We start from the raw sequence: 16,178 nt of genomic DNA on the forward strand, positions 1-16,178 counted from the left end.
TTAATAACATGACCATCAAAAAATTTAATTTTTTTTTTACATAAATACATATAAAATATAATGTCTAGAACTCATATCTAATATTTACAGGTAGTTCAATGTGTTCCAAATTTAAATTCCCTAACCAGTAATTGTAGCACTTGTCAAAGATTTAATATATATAGCTTATGCTGTGCCACATTTACATCAGGGACATCGACAATTATGCCTGCACATTATACATAGGTGTTCCTGCTCTCTTATAGATCTTTTAGGTCATACTTTAGACCCATTCTATATGAGGGCTAAATTTCTGTAAAAATGCCATGCCCTTGTCTGGCCCAAAACATGCTGAGACCATGCCCCTTTATCATTTGCATACGCTTGGGTCTAATACCTGTATAGCCCAGGTTTGTAAAATGGAGACTTAGATGTTTATGCATGATAAGTGTTTATGTGCCAGTTTATTCATATATTAAACCTGAACAGGGCTTGTAAAATGAGGATCTTAACTAATCTTCTCCAGCACCCAACCCAAGCCTCAGTACTCCCTGAATAACTTCATCTCACCAAACATTGCACAGCAGCATGTATCCACATGGGAGAGCGTGGTGTAGAAGACTGAGGGTTGGGTTGGGTGCTGGGGTAGTTTTGATAAGATCCTCATTTTACAAGCCCTATTCAGGTTTAATATCTGCACCCTGAAGTTGTGGGTTCAAACCCTTACTGCTCCTTGTGACCATAGGCAAGTCACCCAATATCCCCCCCCCCCCCAATTGCCCCAGGTACATTAAATAGATTGTGAGCCTGCCAAGACAGAGAGGGAAAAATGCTTGAGTACCTGAATAAATTCATGTAAACTGTTTTGAGCTCCCCTGGGAGAACAGTATGTGAAATTACCCAATTTTGTAGGTTGGGTCCATATCAATAGCATATACTGACACACACCAGTGCTTTTTACCACTCTATGGTAAACAGAAGTCATAAGTGGTAGATGAAATTGAATTTACTACAATAAAAATAATCTTAAAATTATAGATGATGCATCAGAGGAAGGGCCCTGCTGGGACTGGCCAAGAGCAGCCTGTTTTGAGGCTGCCTCCAGCTGATCGCTGTACTTCTGGTAAGGAAGAGAGAGAAGGAGGGTGCGAGGGAGTTTGCGGCTCAGGATCGCCGCCTGCTTCTGCCACTACAGGGCTTGAGAGAGGGAGGAGGGCTTTGCAGCTTAGGACCACTGCCACGCTGGTGTTTCAGGATGGGAGGGGGGTATATAGCTGCTTCGGGGCTTCGGTGTTTTGGGGAGGAGGACTGCTGCCATGCTGATGCTTAGGGGGAAGGGGGAGAGGTTCAGAGCGGCTTTGAGGCTTGGGGACTTGAGGGAGGGAGGATTTGTGGCTCAGGTTGTTGCCCCGCTAGTGTTTTGGATTGGGAGGGAGATCGGATTTGCAGCTCAGGACTGCTGCTGTTTGTATTTTGGGGGGGCTTGAGAGAAGGAGGGGACCGCTGCTGCTGGTGCTTCGGGGGATATTTTTTTTTTCCACTGGCAATTTTGTTGCCAGTTATGTGAGAGTCCCAGTTAACTGAATTCCGGTTAACTGAGACACTATTGTATGTAGGTATGATGTGCTATACGGAAATTGGAGAAACAAACAAAACTGCAGACTGTGTACAAGATGCAGGCAAAAATTTTAATTGTACCAAAATTCAAATGCAAATAACTAAAATAAAACCCTTTTACCAATCAAGGGACCCGACACGGACAAACCTTCGTCAGGGGTCCTAATAAATACAAATACAATACAGAAAACATTAAAAACACTTGTAAACTCTTATAAAAAGCAGAAAGTAACAAGATGGTGTTATTATGCCATGCTACTAAGGCTAGTGGTCAAGTGACGTGAATGACAAGAAAGAGGGTATGTGAAATAGTAAGGGAACATGCAAAGTAAGATAAACATCAAGGTAAGTTAAAAGGAAAATGATAACATTAAACAATAAAACACTATAAGAAATTAGTGACAAAAGAACGTGACACAAAATGGAAAAGTGAGAAATTGCCCTGTACGGAAATTGACCATCAGAGTTAGAGAGCAACAAGAGAAAAGCCTGGAAGGCAAGAATAAGAATACTCAATAGCATAAGCACGGTTTGGTCCAGCAGTGATACACATGTTTATGTTGATGCCCAAGCACAGCCAGCTGAAGATGTCCTCTGCCCAAGTCCTCCATGCCGTCTAAGCAGCAGGAAAGTCAGTGGCAATTCCAGTAGCCGATGCCGGCACTCCTTGTTCAGGCTCAGATGGCATGAGGGGCTTGGACAGAGGACCTGGGCATCCCAAAGGTACTACTTTTAGTGATAGGGGTAAGGGAGGGTAGAGAGAAAATGCATGGGCCCACCCAGATATGGACTTCTGGCTATGCAACAGGACATGGCACAGATTGCAGAGGAAGGAATAGTTCAAAGATGAAGGTTAGAAGGCAGAACCCCTAGGATAGAAATATATGAAATATATGGGATCAGGTGAACAAAATATTAGAAAATCCAGTGGCATTGACGTACTATACCATCCTATTTGGCACGTTAATGAGAGCTAAAAGCCAAATATCTGCTAGGAATAACAAACTTCTCTTTGTAATGACAGGGGTTGCCGTACAACTTATATTGAAGAATTGGAAGAACTGGGATAGGTTAAATTACACTTTCTGGTGGGAATCTCTTTGTTATACTTTTAAAATGGAACATTTGATGGTATACAGCAGGGAAGTTATAGGAAATTTCTGGATGTTTGGGAGCCATTGGTTAAATTTTGTAAGGACCTTTAAACATACACATCCAGGGTGGGAGGGAGGGGGAGGGGTTTGCATTGGAATTGATTCGGGGATTTTTTAAGGTAGTTTCTTGTGGGTATTTATTTTCTTGATTACTAGGTGGGAGGTTGGGGGAAAATAATTGCTTATTAATATTTGTAAGTTGATTATGCTTTTCTTGAAATATTATATGTGCATGAATTATTTGCATGCATAATTGTAGTTTGAAAATTTAATAAAGATTTTTAAAAGAAATATATGACTGAATTTATTGTGAAAGGGGGGGGAGGTTTGAGGATTTTTGAAAAGGCTTGGAAATTGACCAGTATATGTTTCAATATATGAATACCAAAATGTCATGGACTATATAAATTGAACCTCTTAGGTCACACACATGCAAAATTTCTATTCGTTAGGTTCCTTATTCAAAATTCTCTAAAAAGTCTATTGGCACCTTATATAGAAATTATAATCTTTAACCCAATGGGTCTCAGTAACTATCTGATGACAAAATATTTTTGGCTTATGTGACTAGGGTGAAAGACACACGTATAATACATGTTTGCAACAATGAGTCACATAATACATTAAGCCCCAGGTAGACAGTAATGAATGATTGAAACATTATGGAGATTTGGGAGCTGCTTCATATAATCCTGGAGCCCTATTCAAAAATATTATGTACTTACCATTCAACTACTGAGGCTTTGCTTTTCTGCAAATATTTGATGCTTCAAGTTCATTTCATTATTGTAAAAGCTAATGTAGATGCAGGAAATTGTTCTCTGAACTCCTAGGTCATTAACATATTAACTGCTGCTATTACCAAATATATGTTGGCCTCCTGCCAGCATGCACAAATATTCATTCATGCTGGACTATGGGTCACATGATCATAGAAAAGTAATCAGACAGAAACATCTGTGAATGTTTTATTACAAATCCTACATGCATTTGTCTTTTGGCTTAAGGTCCCAGGATCACAAGTATCTAGTCTGATTATTCTGTATTTCTTCTTTTATTAAATCTAAGATTACTTCTCAAACATAGTAAAAATTATATCTCAATGCTATAAAAGCCTGAGATAAAAAATGAGATAAAACCCTTCATTCATGGTTACCTTCTATTCACTCTCTCTAAACTAGGACTTCATATTTGGGAAGATCGAAGGAACCAGGTGAAGAGAGTGGCCTAAAATCAGATGGCTGGACATGTTGAAACAACCATGGGGATAACGCTGGAGGACCTTACTGAACTAGCACAAAACCGACTTGTTTTTAGATCTGTAATTCATCAAGTTGCTAGGACTCGAGCGCGAGTTGATGACACCTAACTAACTAACTAAACCAGGCACTGGAAGTCAAGTTTAGGCTCTTAGGTTGAAAGTTGAAATCCAGAAACTCCAAGGTAGCATTTTCAGAAATGCTCCTCCCTTCCATGCACAGGACCCAAGAGGTAGGCAGAACTCCAGAGGCTCAATGTGTGACTGAGATAGTGGTGCAAGGATGTGAGATTTAGATTTGTTAGGATAGAGTGAACATTCTGAGGAAAGAGGAGCCTATTCTGAAAAGGTGGGCTAAATTTTAACTCAGATGGAATCAGGCTACTGGTGCTAACATTTAAAAAAGAGTTGGAACAGCTATTAAACTAGAACCTGGATTGTTTATAACAGTGGCATACCAAGGGCAGGGTGGGGGGTATGGACTGCCCCGGGTGCCAGCCCTAGGAGGGGTGTACAGCCGGCCAGGTCCGGAACCTCCTGCGCTGCTCTAAACGGCACCTGCACCTCAGCGCAGCTGCTGTACTTATTCCGAAGCAGAGTTGGCAACCGCGCTGAAGAGCAGGAAGATCCCATGATGACTGCGTCTGCCGACTCTGCTCTGGAAGATGTGATATCGGAGGGGGTGGACCAGCAGCTGCAGTTATCATGGGACCTTGCCGCAATTCCATATGTCTGCCGGTCACTTACAGTCTTCGAGGGACCTTGCTGGTTTGGAGGTAGAGAGGAGCATAGAATAATAATAATAATAATAACAGCTTATATACCGCAATACCGTGAAGTTCTAGAAGGGTGGTGGAGGGAGATAAAGGGGGTCAGGGTGGTATGGAAGGGTGGTAGAGAGAAAGAGAAAGGGGGTCAGGGTGGTATGGAAGGGTGGTGGAGAGAAAGGGGCAGGGTGGTATGGAAGGGTGGTGGAAGGAGAGAAAGGGGACAGATGCTGATGGAATTGGTGTTCAGGGAAAGAGAAGAGAAACATAAGGGGGAAGAATACTGGATGGAATTGGGTTGGAAGGAAAGAAAGGGGGCAGATGCTGATGGAAGTGGGGGGAAGGGAGAGGAGAGAGTGAAAAGCCAGTCCATGGGTGTGTGGGAGAGAGAAGGGAAGAAGAGGAGAGGAGAGAAATGCCAGTCTATTGGAGGAGGGAAGGGAAGAAGATGGATGCCAGACCAATGGGGGGGGGAGGGAGAGATGGAAGGGGGAGGCATAAAGTTTCTGGAAGGGGAATAGGAGAGAAGATGCCATATAGAAGGGGCAGAAAGAGGGTAGACAGTGGATGAAAGGAAGAGAGTGACAAGAAAATGTGAAAAGCAGAAACCAGAGAAGACAAGGTGGAAAAAAATTCTATTTATTTATTTTTTTGCTTTAGGGGAGATGCATCGCTGTTTCTGTGGTGTTGCATTGTATGCAGAGTCTAGCTTCTTGGAGGTTCAATTTAACCTTTGTCTCTATGTATTTCTATTTTTTCCCCCCCTTTTACAAAACTGTAGAGCATTTTTTAGCGCCTGCCGTGGTGGTAACAGCTCTGATGCTCAGAATTCTATGAGCGTCTGAGCTTTTACCACCATGGCTAAAAATCACACTATAGTTTTGTAAAAGGGAGAGGGGTTAGCTTGTGATTACATATTCCATACTAGGCGAATGTGTTTTCTATGTTCTGTGTGTTCGAAAGACATGGTTTTCTGTTAGGATTGACGGTGCAGGATTGATCTGTACTAATCTGGCTTGTTTAGTTTTACAATGGGTGTATTGATGTTGTACTGCTCACTGCAGTATGTAAGATGCTGTCTTTTCTAGGTACACTATTGTGTGACATGTGGATTGTTACTAAAAATCATGTTTTTCATACAGATGGGGGGATGGGGGGAGGGGTGTCAAAAAATGATGGGTCCCGGGTGTCATATATGCTATGAGATTAGTTGTTTCCCTCTTTTTTTTTTTTTTGCTTATATGTATGTTCATCATAACCGTGCCTCTATTCTACCCAATCTACACTCCATTCTTCATGTGGATCATTTAAAAATAGATGCACATACTTTTTATGCACACATGTGATCAGACAATTTTATAAAAACACTTTTCTGCATGAAAAACAAGCTTACCCCCCAAAGCATCCACACAAGTAAGGCTTTGAAGCAAGCCCTCTTCCAACCCCTCAGGATTCACAGAAGGTAGGAAGTATTAGACAGTTACCCAAGAGGTCTGCTATAGCTATAGCACATTTCACTAGGGAGAGTGTGGCACAGTAGTTAAAGCTACAACCTCAGCACACATGTCAAGTGAGTACAGTATATAGCACACTGAGGTTGTGGGTTCAAATTCACACTGCTCCTTGTGACCCTGGGCAAGTCACTGAATCACCACATTACCCCAGATACCCCACTAGGACAGACAGGGGAAAATGCTGGAGTACCTGAATACATTCTGAGCTCCTCTGGGAGAACAGTATAGAAAATTAAAAAAAATAAAGTTATTATATTTGTGACTAGCTTTCAAGAACTATCACTAAGTTGTGTTCTGTCATTTACCCAGATACTCACTGAGAATAAACCTGAAAGATTCCAATATATTCCAAATTTATACTGGTTAGTATTTTAGAGAAACATCTAGCAAGTTGCATTCACCTGCTCTTTACCCATATGTTTACACATATACTCTTAGAACCATATGGAAGACAATTTCCAAAAGATTTTACCTTTGTAACTAAGCTAGGGGGTGAAAATTGCTCCCTTCCCCAACGAATCCAAACTGTTTTACATCATAAAGAAGTTGGACCAGGGCAAGTGCTAAAGAGAGTATACAGGGATTTAATTTCAAAATCATTTGAATACGATTTATGGTATAGACTTTGCATCTATCTGCCATGCCAGCTAGCGCTATATTTTCAAAAGAAAACCCCCATAGGAAGTTTTGTGTGAAAATCTGCTTGCACACCTAATAGTCCCCCATGGAAATTGCAATCATATTCTGAGTGAAATGGTGTAGTAGCTATGTTAGTCCACTTTTAAGGGCAATATATAGAAACAAAAAAATCGGCTATATTATTTACAACACCACGCGTAAAACCATATTTTTTGGTTGTGGCTCCAACTTTATGAAATGCACTTCCTACTTATCTGAGACAGGAAGATTGTCTATCCAAATTCAAATCAACTCTTAAAACATTTCTGTTCAAAGATGCTTATGAGATATAAGCTGAAATTTCCCTCTCACGCATAAGGGGCTCATAATCGAAATGGAAATACGTCTAAAAACCAGCCTAAATCGGCATCAGTGAGACATGTCAACCAATTGCCAATAATCGAATAGGGTTTTAGACATTTCTAAAAATGACTTAGGCCTTCACAGTGCTGCAGTACGCCCAGAGCTAAAAGGGACATTTTATGAGGAGTGGTGAGGGCGAGATTTGGGCAGGACATGGGCTATCCTAGACTTAGTCGTACAGCATGTATAACTGAAAGTTTTATAACACTGCCTAGACGGAACTTGGACATTGTGACTTAGCCCATCTAAAACCAGGTCTAAGTCACAAGAAGGTATCCAAAGTGACCAGATAACCACTGTAGGGACAAAGTACAGATCCCTACACACTCCCCCAGTGATCACTGATGCTCCCAAACACCACCCCCACTGCCATATAAATCGTAATAACAACTTTACATATCTGCCTCCAGAACATCAGCACCTGGCAGCCTGGCATAGGAAAGTCTAGTAGAGCTGCACAGAGGTGGCTTAAGTGGTCTGGGGGGTGGGCTAGTGAACCATGGAGAGGAGGACCCAGGCCCATAAGCCACTCTAACCACTGCATTCATGGTGAAGCATGTGCACCCTCCAAAAAAATCCAAACCCTTATGTACTGCCATATAAGTGGCACTTGCAATCATAAGGGCTATTGAGGTGGGTCTAGTCAGTTCTGGGGGGTGTTTTGGGGACTCACCCTGACCTATAAGGTTGCTGTGGTGAGATGTGTATGTGGCACCCTTTTTGTGACGTTCACAGCAGTGCCCTTTAAGGTACCCCACTACTCTGGTACAATGTTTGGGTGACCAGTCCATCACTTTGCTGACTCCACCCATGTCCAAAAGGTCTTTTTCTAGGCGTTTTTGACTTGGACAAATTTTTGGATGAAAATGGGGTATAAAGATAGATGACTTAGCGGCCTGGATGATCAGACGGCTGGATGTACAGTTAGACGATTTTCGGAAAAAAAGAAAAAAATTGGACGTATTTTTTTTAAATGGACCTTTTCCCATGTCCGACTTTGGGCGACTAGCGACTTAGGCCCAAAATGGACTTAGACATATCTTTTGATTATGCCCCTCTGAGGGTCCACATTTTAGTTATTCTATATCCCCCCCTTGTCATCCTTTTTCTTTTTTTTACATTGTAATTTTATTATCTTCCCTCCTTACATATTAAGTTTTGTTCTCGTGTTGCTCTCTGTTTTTATTATCCTTATTTGATATTTTTAAACTGAATTGGAAACCGCTTAGACTTTAAGCTAGGCGGTGTATCAAATAGAAATACAATTGAAACTAAATGCATTACTGGACTAAATGCATTTTTGATTAGCTTTTGAAGTTAACCCTTCTTCAGATCAAAATTTCTGATCTGAAGACGTTACCTTTGAAAGCTAAACAAAAAATGTATTAAGATAGTCCAATAAAAAAAGGTATCACCTTATTTCCTTTATGTTTTGTTTTATTTCTATATATTACAATCACATTCTGAAAGATTCTCATCTGAATTACACTGCTTTCATATGGAATCAGTTCTGTGTATGGGTCGAAGTGACATCCACGTCTGAAAATGATATCAAGTGGGCACAGTATATAGCAGCAAAGAATCTTGATATGAAAATTACTTGGTTAGTGTGCGTTTTTCAGAGTCTATCATATACTAGGATATCCATTACTAATGGTCAGTTAGTCCCGTGTGGATTGCTGCTCCGTTTTCATATGCACTGATATTGTGGTGTGATTTTAAGTGTCCTGGTGTGTGTTTAAAAATGCATTCTTTATGCTCATGATAAATACTCTCAATAAATAAATAACAGTTGTCACTTTCAAAATATGACAGTCTCCACTTGTCCATGCTCAAAGCGAATGACATGCCATTACCCTAATAGATTTGAATACATGCATAGCACATTGCAGTGAGACACACCTAATTCTTATTCCCCTCAGACTCAGTCTCAGCTGGGGGCAACAGCTTCTAACAGTGTTGGGATGGATCAAATCACAAGCAGAAAATTCTTGGTCAATTAGAGAAGCCTTGGGCTAAAAGGGAGGTGTCCTTTTATTCCCCCGTACAAAAAAAAAAAAAACAACCCCAGAGGATGCCCCTCCTCCCCCCTGGTGTAGTGAAGAAGCGAGCCAGCCTCCCATCTGTGGAATTTCTGGGAGTATCTCTCCCCCTGTAATTTGTGAGTCAGTACTTCTCCAACCTGATAACACAAGTGGTGAGAAATTCTCCTAATCCCATTGGCATACCCTCTTGTCAGCGCCTCTTTATTTCGCTGCTTTAAAAGCTCAACTTGTTGTGATGCACAAAAAATACCAAAAGAAATGCAGGTGCCCCCTCTCAAGCAAGGTTAACTCACCTGAGATGAATTCTTTCATCGAAAACAAAAGCAGTGCAAGAGCAGGAAGCACAATTAATGCGGATGCTTCCACAAGACTTAGCACATACATATCAGTTGTTTTGCAAAAAAAAAAGAACAAAGAGAAAAAAAATCTTGAAATCCTTATTAGATAAACTGGCCCTGCCCAGAGATTTGCTTTACATTAATTTCATAGATAAAGGTTCAGGGTAGAAATGCATTCAATTAAAATCTGATTGCATCTAAGGAAATTTGCAACTCTCCATGATCCCTGGTGTTCTTGAATAAGTGAAATTAGTGTCCTTGTTACTTAAACCAAGAATTTGATGGCAGTATGAACCAAAATTAGTAGAAGCCCTAAGTACTTCCAGATGATGAGGTGTAACCTGTGATTAAATTAAGATAACCTTTTCTTCTACATAATATATCTTATCTATTCTTCACAATGATTTTTGACTTTGGACTAGATTCACTAACCTGCCCGATCGTGATCGATCCATGTCCGATCCAGGCAGGTCCGATGGATTCTTCAAGCAATAATATTCTAATGGGGGGCGATCGGAGGAACGCTAGTGTGTGATCCAGACGCATGCGCAGACCATCTCCTTTCCCTGTAGATGGTCTGCGCATGCGTTCATGTTTATTTTCGCTGCGTGTTTTTTGTTGGTTTTTTTTGGGGGGGCCCGACTCTCCTGCTACCTACCATCAGTTTTCTGGAAGGGCGATCCCCGGTGGCAGCATCAGCCTCTTAAAAGGCTAAAAACTCACTGGCCCTGACTCTCCTGCTCTCTGCCGCCTTCCCTGCAGTACAAGCCTGTAGGTTTAAAGCGGGGCTGCACTGCGTAGTATAGCCCCGCTTTAAACATGCAAGCTCGCACTGCAGGGAAGGTGGCAGAAATCAGGAGAGTCAGGGCAGCAGAGATCAGTCTGGGCGGCAGAGAGCAGGGAAAGTTTGGGGCGGTAAAGTCGCAGCTGAAAGGCAGAAGAAGGGCAGAGAGCAGGGCGGCGCAAGGAGCTAAACAATGCAGCCAACATCCACTGCTCCCCCCCCCCCCCAGGGCTTCTGCAGGCTAAAGGCAGCGCAGTGGCGTACCAAGGGGGGGGAGGTCCGCCCCGGGTTCAGCCTTAGAGGGGGTGCACAGCCGGACAGGTCCGGAAAATTCCTGGGCTGCGACGGCACTCAGCGGCATCGGCGCCTCCTCTGCCCCATGACAGCACTCAAGTTTGGCCTTCTTCTCCCGGCATCAGCAGAACTTCAGATCGGCAACAAATGCTCAGTCAAAAGCTTCCCCTGACTCAGCTTCCTGTTTCCGCCCAGGCAGTTCAGTCAGGGGAAGTTTTTGACTGAGTACCTGTTGCCGATCTGAAGTTCTGCTGATGCGGGGAGAAGGAGGCTGAACTTGAGTGCTGTTTCGGGGCAGGAGGGTCACCGATGCCGCTGAGTGCCTTTGCGGAGGGGGGGCGCCAATGCTGCTCAGTGCCGTTGCGGGGGGGGGGGGCCTTGCCAATCTTGTTGCCAAAATCGGAAAGGTGAGGGAGAAAGACGGGCCTGTGGTGGATGGAGAGATTGAGAGAAGGGGACAGATGATGGAAGTGGGGGAAAGAGAGAGAAGGGGCAGATGATGGAAGTGGAGAAAAGGCGGAGAGAGAAGAGGGCAGATGATGGAAGTGGGGGGAAAGAGAAAGAAGGGGCAGGTGATGGAAGTGGGGAGAAGGGGCAGATGATGGAAGTGGGGGGAGAGAAGAGGGCAGATGATGAAAGGAGGGGGGAAAGAGAGAGAAGGGGCAGATGATGGAAGTGGAGATAAGGGGAGAGAGAAGAGGGCAGATGATGGAAGTGGGGGAAAGAGAGAGAAGGGGCAGATGATGGAAATGGGGAGAGAGAAGAGGGCAGATGATGGAAGGAGGGGGAAAGAGAGAGAGGGGCAGATGATGGAAGGAGGGGGAAAGAGAGAGAAGGGGCAGATGATGGAAGTGGAGAGAAGGGGGAGAGAGAAGAGGGCACATGATGGAAATGGGGGGGAAAGAGAGAAGGGGTAGATGATGGAAGTGGGTAGAAGGGGCAGATGATAGAAGTGGGGAGGGAGAAGAGGGCAGATGATGGAAGTGGGGAAATGAGAGAAGGGGCAGATGATGGAAGTGGAGAGAAGGGAGAGAGAGAAGAGGGCAGAGGATGGAAGGAGGGGATAAATAAAAGGAGGGCACATAATGGGGGGAAAGGATTGAGTTAGGGAAATACTGGAGGGGGTGAGGGAAAGAGGTGGCAAGCTGTACGTAGACAGTAAAAAAGGAAATTGATGAGAAGGTAGTAAGAACGTAATCTAGATGGATGCAGAAATAAATTGAAAAGGAAAATGAGGGAAGAAAGCGTTTGCAGAAGAGAGGTGTGGGAGAGGGAAGGAGAGGAGAGAGATGCCAGACCAGGCACATGATGGGGGAAAAGGATTGAGTTAGGGAAATACTGGAGGGGGTGAGGGAAAGAGGTGGCAAGCTGTAGGTAGACAGTAAAAAAGGAAATTGATGAGAGGGTAGTAAGAAAGTAATCTAGATGGATGCCTGAAAATAAATTGAAAAGGAAAATGAGGGAAGAAAGCGATTGCAGAAGAGAGGTGTGGGAGAGGGAAGGAGAGGAGAGAGATGCCAGACCAATGGGGGTGAAAGGAGAGATGGAAGGGGGAGGCATACAGTTTCTGGAAGGGGCATAGAAGGAGAGAAGATGCCATATAGGGGCAGAGAGATGGCAGACAGTGGATGGAAGGAAGAGAGTAACAAGAAGACGAGGAAAGCAGAAACCAGAGAAGACAAAGGTAGAATAAAAATTTTCTATTTATTTGTTGCTTTAGGAGACATGTGTCACTGTTTCTGTGGTGTTACATTGTATGCAGAGTCCAGCTTCTTGCTGGTTCAATTTAACCTTTGTCTGTGTATTTCTATTTTATCCCCCCTTTTACAAAACTGTGGAGTTTTTTAGCGCCAGCCGTGGTGGTAGAAGCTCTGATGCTCAGAATTCTATGAGCGTCAGAGCTGTTACCACCATGGCTAAAATCCACACTACAGTTTTGTAAAAGAGGGAGGGGTTAGTTTTTGATGACATATTCCATACTAGGCGAAGATATTTTCTGTGTTCTGTGTGTTCGAAAGACATGGTTTTCTGTTAGGATTGATCTGTACTAGTCTGGCTTGTTTAGTTTTACAATGGGTGTATTGATGTTGTACTGCTCACTGCATATGTAAGATGCTGCCTTTTCCTAGGTACTCATGTGTGACGTGTGGCTTGTTACTAAAAATCGTGTTTTTCATACAGATAGGGGGAAGGGGTGCCAAAAAATGATGGACCCCGGGTGTCACATATGCTAGGTACGCGAGATCGGGCAGCAGAAAGCAGGGCGTGCAGAGAGCAGGGCAGAGAGTAGATTGGCAATGCAGCTGGAGAGTGGGAAAGGATGTTTACGAAGGGTCCCCAGCAGTTGCTTCTTGGGTTGATCGGCCAGCCCTGTCAGTTTGCAAAATTTGTTTTGTGAATCACGTCCCTGTCTACTTTGCATGCCGTTCCTTTTATTTGCATGCGTGGATCAGAATCGGATCAGCAGAGAGGTAGGTGAATTGGACCGGAGTAAAATCAGGTTGCAAACCGATCGGTACATGATCAGTTTGCTTTGTGAATCTAGCCCATAGTCACAGATTCTTCTTTCATCCTGCATTTTTAACCAATGGTTGATAAATGTTCTGGGAAAGAAAACCAAAGGTTTTGGGTGGTAGTAGTTATATAACTTGTTTAACAAAAAGTATCTAATCAAAAGTTTTATGCTCATAAAAGTAGTCATGCAAATGCAAAGCCTATATGTGAACTGTTTCATAGGTGTCGGAATGGGGGAGGGGCCACAGGGGCCATGGCCTCCCCAAAAATTGACTGATGTTTCGGCTCCCCCACCTTACCTCCTCTGCTGGCGGCTATAATTTTAAATCTTCGGTGTGCAGGATATGTTCGTTCTTTTTTTCTTTCTTCCTTCCTCCCTCCCCCTCCCCCGCCCCCCAGCAGGACCCTATAGTACGACTTCTTTAGCTCCGGAATCTCCCACACCTGCCCCCCTGCGTCACTGTTATTTTAAAAGTTCCGGCAGCCGTGGTGCAGCGTAGCATCCACGAGACGAGCATTCTGCCGTCAGCCTGCCCCGTAAATCTTCATTTAGCAATGACTTCCTATTTCCGCCCAGGTGGGCTGCCGCTGAATGAACAGTTCCGGCAAGGGCAGGCCGATGGCAGAACGCTCATCTCATGGACACTGCGCCATGGCTGCTGGAACATTTAAAATAACAGTGAACTGGGGAGGAGGAGGGAACAGATGTGGGGGAGTCCAGAGCTGAAGAGATCATGTTGCAGGGTACCACTGGGGGGATGGGGGAGGGAGGAAGGAAGGAAATAATAACATAAGCTACACGCGATGGGCTGGGGATAGGGGCTTGGGAAGACAGAGAGGAATATGATGCACAGGCTGGAGGTGGGTGGGAAGGCAGGGAAGAACAGATGGGCTCAGGCTGGGGGGGGGAGGCAGGGAAGGACAGATGTTGCACGGGCTGGGAGGGGATTGGGGGTACAGGTGAGCTTCTTTATGGGGTAGGGTATCCGGTAGGAGGGACTGGTCATCCCTCCTGCTGGCGATGTTTACAGGGGGAAAGGGTTCCAGCAGGAGGGATTGGACATCCCTCCTGCCAGTAGTCTGGGGGGTGGGGAACGTGTTATCACGGCCAATAAACTTATCGTGGCAGGGAGATTCCTTGCTGCAATAATCTTAGCGACAACCCAATTCTCTTACCAGCGCCTATGACATGGACACCGGTTAGAGAACCATGGTGTTAGTCGGGCTTAAGCAATTCTATATAGGTCGCCCATGTGCGATTCTCAAAAGCCGCTTAGGTGGCTTCTGAGACTGGGTGCCCTACATAGAATCCGGGCCTTAGTGCTATGGGCTGCAATTGAAACATCTACCTCACTTTAGTAAAAGAAAGCCTTTAGCATGTATTGCATTAGGACATTTTTATTGTGCTAGGTGCATGTCAGTTTAGTAAAAAGGGTTCCAGAGAGAACTATGCTCAACAGTTTCCTATTTGTTAATGCACAAACTCCCCCTTTTATGAAGCCCCCTTAGAATTTTTCATCGCCAGCAGTGGTGGTATTAGTTCTGATGCTCACAGGAATTCTATGAGCATTGGAACTTTTACTGCCATGAACAGCGCTAAAAGGCGCTAATGTGACTTCATAAAAGGGGAGGGGGGAATTTGGCTAAGGGCACATCACGTGAAATGCCATTTGTGAAATATTCTGCACTAGGAATAGAAAATGTGATGACAAAATGTATGATAAAATGGAAACTTCCCATCATGCTTATTTGATGTCTTGGATGATCCAATATTTGGGGCATTATGATTGAACTCAACATTAACAAATCAAGAATAAAAGATGCAAAATAGAATTATATCATTAAGGTGCTTAACATTATGAATCATTACTGGTAATACAAGGAATAAAAAGTCTTCTATTATCCTGTCTCCAGTTTCTTCTTTCTTCCCCACCCCCTCTCATCTCATTCTTCTTGAAAATCTGCCTTTTCAGTTGTGAAGGTCTCTTTACCTTCTGACATTATGTAAGTATCTAGCTGATTCCAATAGTTTTACCTGAGGGGTCCTGCCCATTCATCCATCTAACCTGTGAGGCTTAATATTAACTGACAGCACAAAAGAGGCCAGAAAAGTCTCCTTTTGTTCGAGGGCTCTGCTTATATGTACAATGCCCACAATTCACGTCCATTCAAAGCTGCACATACTCAATGACAAGCAGCTCCTAGGAGTGACAAGATATCAAGTCTCTCTGTGGGTTCAATTCAGTCTTCACTTATTTTGTAGACACTATATAAAACTGTCAAAGTTTGACCATATTAAAGATCAAAGTCCCTAAAAAATTTCATCTATAGGTGCTGATCATCACAGGAGAGAAACAGGTGTCCCATGTGGAGAAAATTTCCTAGGGCAAAATATTTCTACACATCAGACAATTGGCATAGCTCAGAAACTTTGAAGAAGGCTCATTTAATAATAATAATAATAATAATAACTTTATTCTTCTATACCGCCATAGTCGTGAGACTTCTAGGCGGTTGGGAAGGGGTAAAACGCGGACCTCACGGACCTGACGGACCTCGCGGATCTAAACCCGTACGGCCTTAAAAATCTGAGGTCCGTGTCCCTGCCGCTTGTAGTTTCTGTCGCTGACAGACCTTGATTGAGATTTGAGCGCTGACGGATCCGTCTCAGCATAGGGAGGGAAAAGTGTTAGGATCCGTCAGCGCTAAAAATCTCTTCGAGGTCTGTCAGAGCCAGAGACTCGTGCTGGAGTTTGGAGACTTCTTTTCCATAACGCACGTCCAAAACCTATGTCCCCGGTCTCTTGGCTTCTGCTCTGCCACTCCAGCACTAGTCTCTGGCTCTGACAGACCTCGAAGAGATTTTTAGCGCT

This window comes from Geotrypetes seraphini, chromosome 2 (genome assembly GCF_902459505.1).
Source record: "Geotrypetes seraphini chromosome 2, aGeoSer1.1, whole genome shotgun sequence".
NCBI lineage: Eukaryota > Metazoa > Chordata > Amphibia > Gymnophiona > Dermophiidae > Geotrypetes > Geotrypetes seraphini.